The 6,486-nt window shown below is 39.7% G+C and overlaps 1 pseudogene; it reads left to right on the top strand.

Moving 5' to 3' along the window:
• The first annotated feature begins 4,394 nt into the window (after positions 1-4,394).
• On the top strand, positions 4,395-6,195 carry LOC149275559 (C-X-C chemokine receptor type 3-2 pseudogene; annotated as a pseudogene).
• Positions 6,196-6,486: the final 291 nt, after the last annotated feature.

The raw sequence follows: 6,486 nt of genomic DNA, 5'->3' as shown, positions 1-6,486 counted from the left end.
CGCAAGACACAAATGAACATGTCGCTATGGACAGAAAAAACATATTTTCTAGCCAAAGCGACATATTCCATCATTATTTGTGCACTCAACTTTTGTCCTAGAAATACATGTAGCCCCTCATTTGAAGCTCCAAGGGGCGTAGTTTCTCAAAATGGATGAATTGTCCGAATGAGGGAGAGCATGAGTTAATATGTGGATGAATTGTCTGAATGAGGGAGAGCATGAGTTAATGTGTGGATGAATTGTCTGAATGAGGGAGAGCATGAGTTAATGTGTTTGTGTGTATCATAGATGTATAATTGTGGAAGGGAAAAGATGGCACTAGCAGGATGTTTGAGCCTTGGGGACCAAGATGGCACAGGCAGGGTGTATATGGGACAAAGATGCCAAATCTTATGTGTGTTATCTGGGTGCTGGCCAGGTTCTATGTGCGCAGCGTGGTTGGGGTGTGCAACCTGTGATCTATCCCTGTAAATTAGGGGGTTTTAAATATACCTTTAATGCCGTGTTTTTATGTTAATTCCAATTGATCTGCACCTACAAAGCTGGGTTTCTGTGTTATTCTGTAGATCCATATCTGCTATGCTATGTTTCCATACATTATTTATGTATACCTGCAAATACAGGGTTTGTATGTCTTGTTCAGTTGATTAATACCTGCAATGCTGTTTCCATGTATTTATTTGATCTATACCTGCAATGCTACGTTTCATATATTATTATTGTATACCTGCAAATACAGGATTTGTATGTCTGATTCTGTTTATTTGATATATACCTTCAGTACTGAGATCACAAGTGAATTTCAATTGATCTATACATGCAAAGCTGGGTTTGTGTGTTAATGTGTTGATCTATACCTCCTATCAGCAGCAGGATATAATATTTATATATATATATATATATATATATATCGGCAGCAGGGACTAATATTAATATATATGGGCAGCAGGGGCTAATATATATATATCAGCAGCAGGATCTAATATTAGGCCCTGAAATCATTTAGTGCAAAAGTTAAGGTATTGTGTTGTTTAAAGGATTTCAAGGATTAGTCTTACTAAATTGTGGCTTCAGGCTTCCCATGTTGAATGATCAAGTATTGTATTGTCCAATAACAAAAGTATCATTCCATAGCACATTACTTTTGGCAATATATATATATATATATATATATATATATATATATATATATATATATATATATATATATATATATATGTTTTTTCAGTGGTATGATTTAATGGTGGAAATTATTAATGCCCCCCCAGTTTGACTGTGGTATCTTGTGTGCCCCCCCTATATATTGTTTCTAGAGTCGCCACTGACTAACAGCCATTCAAAATGAATCAACAAGAGATACAACTCTTCTTCCAGTTGAAGGGAATACATCCCTTCAACCAACCTTAACTGTGAAGATACTTTTACAGTTCGTATCTAGCATGTGGTTTACATCAATCAAAATCAATCGAAATCATTCAATAAAAATCAATTAAAATCCAGCATGGGATAGGTGAGTGGGGTCCCAAGAATACACCTTTACGGCTTGAGCTGGTCCTTATTCAGCGGTGGCATTTTTCGGAACGTTGTAAGCTGTGGGTTGTGTTTGTGTAGCTGTTTCATAACGTTCATCTTCAGTTTGGCCATTTATTGTGTAAATGGTTTCATATCACCCTAAAAGAGAAGTTGGATGAGCTCCCGTGCGAACTCACGAAGAGAATATCTCTTATTCGACAGACTCTGTGATTCTGAAGGCTCATGAAACTCTTTTATTGGACTGTGTTGGCCTAATAAAGGATATCACCTCCAACTAAAGACTCCCTCTACCCAAAGCTGCCTCAAAGTAAGCATGGTGGTCATAGAACATCCAAGATTCTGCATGCCCTACGAAAGTCAGGGCTAAAGACGACGGTCCCTTCATCATGAAGTTCCTAGAATCTAACTGGATCTTCACGTTAAGCCGAGCTCAATGTGACAACTGCAACAATCATGAACCTTTTGTACGAGCAGCATCTGTTCTCCTGAGTGTATGGGGTCTTCCAACAGACGGGGACAAACGCTAATTATATAATGTCTTAGAATCTCCTGAGTTTTGACCATGTAGTGGTTTCATCTGATGACTCTCTGGTCTGCATAATGTCCAGTGATGTATCAATGCCGCCATGGCCATCCACAGAAGGGACTACCCTAGTGTTTCTACCCCCTTCCTCTTAAAATCTGCCTGCCACCAGCTGATGCAAATAATTTTGGCCTTTGTTGGTCAACATCTTGGATTGTTCTGGAAGCTCAACCATTTCTAAGGTCCATTCAAATTGGTCTCCTCTAAAATTATTTTTAAAAAACACCAGGTTTGTCCAATGCTGCTTCCTTATTAAGATTGAAGTCACGTTCACACTACTCTAGTTCACTTGGTTTATGTGAGTGTTGTAAGTGCTTCGTGTATGTGCAACCACTCTTCCCCACAATGAAGACATATAACTTCTTTAAACGTACATGTTCCTGGGTTGTGGCAATATCTCGTTCATCTTTTTAACACGCAGGGGTGGGAGTCAGTGGGCCCCTTGTTTCGATACTTTGTACACGAGTGTGTTGAATATTTCTTCTCTTTCTCTATTAGTTATACTTATTGGTAGTCTTAGTACTGTTAAATACTGAAACCCAAAAATGAATTTCTTAAATAAATGTAATATTCTCCATAATGTATCATTTAAGAACACACAAGCAGGTATTAATAGAATACATAAAGACATATGTTGTCTAAGTGGAACAGCAAAGTCTACAAGGTAGTCAGAAATTTGAGCCCCGTTATAAGATCCAAGCCAAAGTTGACATACCCAACTATAGTAATTTCCTAATTGCCCCATAACTGCCTAATTGGCAGAAGTTTTAGGCATATCAATGGCTCTCAGATCAAAGCAAATCTGAGAACAATTTATTAGGGGTTCTTCGTGGCATATTTTCTACAAGGTGCTGGAAACGTTCCTCAGAGATTTTGGTCCATATGGACATGATGGCGTCACGCAGTTGTCGCTGATTTGTCTGCTGTACATCCATGATGTGAATCTCCCGTCCACCACATCCCAAAAGGTGCTCTATTGGATTGAGATCCGGTGACTGTGGAGGCCGTTGGAGTTCAGTGAACTCATTGTCATGTTCAAGAAACCAGTTTGAGATGATGTGAGATGACATGGTGCATTATCCTGCTAGAATTAGCCATCAGAAGATGAGTACACTGTGGTCATAAAGGGATGGACATGGTCAGCACCAATAGGTGTCGCGTTTAAATGATGATCAATTGGTAGTAAGGAGCCCAAAGTGTGCCAAGAAATTGTCCCCCACACCATTACACCACCAGCAGCAGCCTGAACCATTGATACAAGGCAGTATGGATCCATGCTTTCATGTTGTTTATACCAAAGTCTGTCCCGGCCATCTGAATGTCGCAGATGGAATCGAGACTCCTCAGACCAGGCAACGTTCTTCCAGTCTTCTATTGTCCAATTTTGGTGATTCTGTGCTAATTGTTTCCTGTTCTTGGCTGACAGGAGCGGCACCCGGTGGGGTCTTCTGCTGCTGTAGGCCATCTGCTTCTAGGTTTGATGTGTTGTACGTTCAGAGAAGGTATTCTGCATACCTTGGTTGTAACGAGCGGTTATTTAAGTTACTGTTGCCTTTCTGTCATCTCGAACCAGTCTGCCCATTCTCCTCTGATGTCAAAAAGGCATTTCTGTCCCACAATTGCCACTCACTGGATATTTTCTGTTTTTCTGACCATTCTCGGTAAACCCAAGAGACGGTTTGGGTGAAAATCCCAGCAGATCAGCAGTTTCTGAAACACTCAGACCAACCCAACAACCACCATGCCGCGTTCAAAGTCACTTAAATCCCCTTTCTTCCCCATTCTGATGCTCGGTTTGAACTTCAGCAAGTTGTCTTGACCACGTCCACATGCCTAAATGCATTGGGTTGCTGCCCTGTGATTGGCTGATTAGCTATTTGTGTTAACAAGCAATTGAAGGGGTGTACCTAATAAACTGGCCAGTAAGTGTATTTTATAGGTGAAAATTTGATTTAAAAAAATTTCAATTAAGGGTTAAATACATGAAACAAGGTTTCCAAAGCCCCCATTTGCCTTCAAATAAACAGTAAACAATTTAGGTGGAAACACTATGTAGAAAAAGGGAAATTCAAAATTTTCAAGACATTGAGCGCTATTCTGCGGTATCTTTTTTTTTTTTTTTTTTAAAAGATCAGAAATTTTGATAAACTGCTAAACTTCCTTTTTTTTGGCACAAACCCTTATTTTTTCTTTATTACTACTCGCCTTGTGCTTAGAACCAAAATTCATCCCAAGTGAAAATAAGAAGCATCTCCATTAAGTTAAGTACTAAAGGATGGCAAGCGGCGACAGCTCCTACTCCTATTACGACTATGATTATGTAAGTATTGCTAATTGATTAAATAATAATAATAATAATAATAATAATAATAATAAGAGAACTGAATCATTAAAGGGTTAATAATAATAATAATAATAATAATAAGAGAACTGAATGGACTGCAATATTAAATATTTTGATTCAAGTCTATAACTACTGGGACTGAAGCATCAATGGACCTTATTGTCCCTTGAATAAAATTAGCTCTTATTAAGAAGATCCTGAGTATTTTAGAATTATTTGATTATTTATTATTACTGGCATTCCTGTAGTACTTGAATATTACCTTCATCACTTAACTAAACATTTTAGCCTTTATTTTTAGTCCCTTCTCTATGATCTGCCCCTCAGACCTTTGTTCTTCTAGGTTTTTGTTTCTATGTCTTCTAAAAGTACCCCGAGTCTTACCACCAAGTCTCCCTCACTCCGTGTATGCCCCCCCCATTTGTATCCTTCAATAATCTATATTTAATCTCCCCTAATTTTCACCTCTCCAAAATATATACCCCGTGCTTTGATTTGACATCCACTCCCCAATGATGGTGAAGAAGTGGATGGGCCATGAGGTTGTCTTCTGTGTGGAAAAACAGCATTGGCTCCATCTCTTGGCAAATGGCCATCATACATCGATCTAACTCCCAATTCTGCATGGTTTATATTATTTACTGGATTATTCTTGGAATAAGACTTCTAGTATAAAAATCTAATACTTTTTTTTTTTTTTTTATTTCCCCAGAAAGAATCATTCACCGATAAACCATTAATCCCACCTTGCTTTATGGACTCCACCGCCAAAGTCAACCAAAATGTAATCTCTGTAGTCTTCTTGCTTGTGTTTGCTCTGGATATTATAGGTAATGGACTGGTCATATACGTCCTGAGTAGAAAGGGCAGCAGCTGGCATATATCTGACCACTACTTATTTCAGCTGGCCGTGTCGGACCTTCTGCTTGGACTCACTCTACCATTTTGGATAACTCAGTTTCTCCATGGTTGGGTTTTTGGTCTGGTCCAATGCAAGCTATTGGGGGCACTTTTCACCATTAACATGTACAGTAGTATCTTCTTCTTAGTCTGCATCAGCTTAAATCGTTATCGTTCCGTTGTCCTTGCGGTGGAGTTACATGGAAAGCAGAGACCCATCCACACCTTCATCATCTGTGCCCTTGTCTGGAGCACGGCTTGCATGTTGTCATGGCAAGAACTTTACTTTAGAGATGTTAGGTATATGGGACATGTAGAAAACGCTGTCTGTTATTATAACTTCATTCCTCAACAAGCTGACACGTGGAGGATTACGCTGCGACTCATAAACCTTTCCCTGGGTTTCATGGTTCCTTTAGGACTCATGACTTTCTTCTACTCCAGAATTTTCTGCACGCTTCAGCAGTCTAGAAGCAACCGTTCAAGGCGACCCCAAGTTGTCATTGTGGGTCTACTGCTGGTCTTTGTGCTTTGCTGGATGCCATATAACTTACTCCTTTTCATCGACTCTCTTCAAAGGCTGGGCTTCATCGGACGCTCATGCCAGCTGGAGAAGATGTTGGACACAGCTGTGACGGTCACAGAAACCATGGGCCTCGCTCACGTGTGTCTCAACCCCTTTGTGTACGCGTTTGTGGGCATCAACTTCAGGAAAGAGATCTACAAACTTTTCAAAAGAAGATCAGATCCCGCCAGACGGATGAGCGTGCTTAGCAGCAGGGACGGAACAGTCGAGACCGAGCATAACCCTTCATCTTCCAAAATTATGTGATTGCAATGTTCCTGGTATTAAACCTGCCCCAATACTATCATAATTCCACAATACAAGCAATATATTCTTAGCCTTAATCAGTGCTTGGTCTCGTCTTAGATTTAGGACTGATAAAGGTCTGAGTCTTTACAGGCTGGACTAGCTGAGTCTGATCTGCCTTCAAATTCTACGTCTCAGTAGAGCATTAATGATGGCGGTTTCAAGAAAGGGCGAATCGTAAGAATTCCAGAACGTGTATTTTACTATATGCCAAAGTAGTTGTAGAATTTGTCAGCGTAAGGCAAGATTTAC

The sequence above is a fragment of the Sceloporus occidentalis genome, unplaced genomic scaffold, assembly GCF_023333645.1.
Source record: "Sceloporus occidentalis isolate IW3139 unplaced genomic scaffold, rSceOcc1.0.p SCAF_280, whole genome shotgun sequence".
NCBI lineage: Eukaryota > Metazoa > Chordata > Lepidosauria > Squamata > Phrynosomatidae > Sceloporus > Sceloporus occidentalis.
The sequence above is the reverse complement of the archived record's forward strand: the minus strand, read 5'-3'. Positions and strand labels throughout refer to the sequence as shown.